We start from the raw sequence: 387 nt of genomic DNA, 5'->3' as shown, positions 1-387 counted from the left end.
TTGTTTTATAGTGTGAAATGTCTTGTTTGTTTTTACTGAAATGAAAAGAATAAATTAATTGAACTGAATTGAATTGAAATTTTAGTCTTAACATATTGTTCGATACCTTGGTACTTACTGAGGAAGGAATTTAAAAAAGCTGGAAGCCGCTTTCGGATYTACTTATACACACCATGTTTCTAACAAGTTGAACAATAACCTAATGCAGATGACTGTTTCTGACTTATGCAGAAAATACAGCATGTTGGGGTTTGTGACGATGGTGGCTGTCACACAGACATAAATCCTGGTCCTAATACTTGCACTTCCACCCTTGTGTCCTTCAAATGCACCTTCCTGCTAAAGGGTGTTCCAATTCTGCAGAGTGGTATTTTGTTCGGCCACCTT

The sequence above is a fragment of the Austrofundulus limnaeus genome, unplaced genomic scaffold (assembly GCF_001266775.1).
Source record: "Austrofundulus limnaeus strain Quisiro unplaced genomic scaffold, Austrofundulus_limnaeus-1.0 Scaffold37, whole genome shotgun sequence".
Taxonomy (NCBI): Eukaryota; Metazoa; Chordata; class Actinopteri; order Cyprinodontiformes; family Rivulidae; genus Austrofundulus; species Austrofundulus limnaeus.
This window is presented reverse-complemented; position numbering follows the sequence as displayed.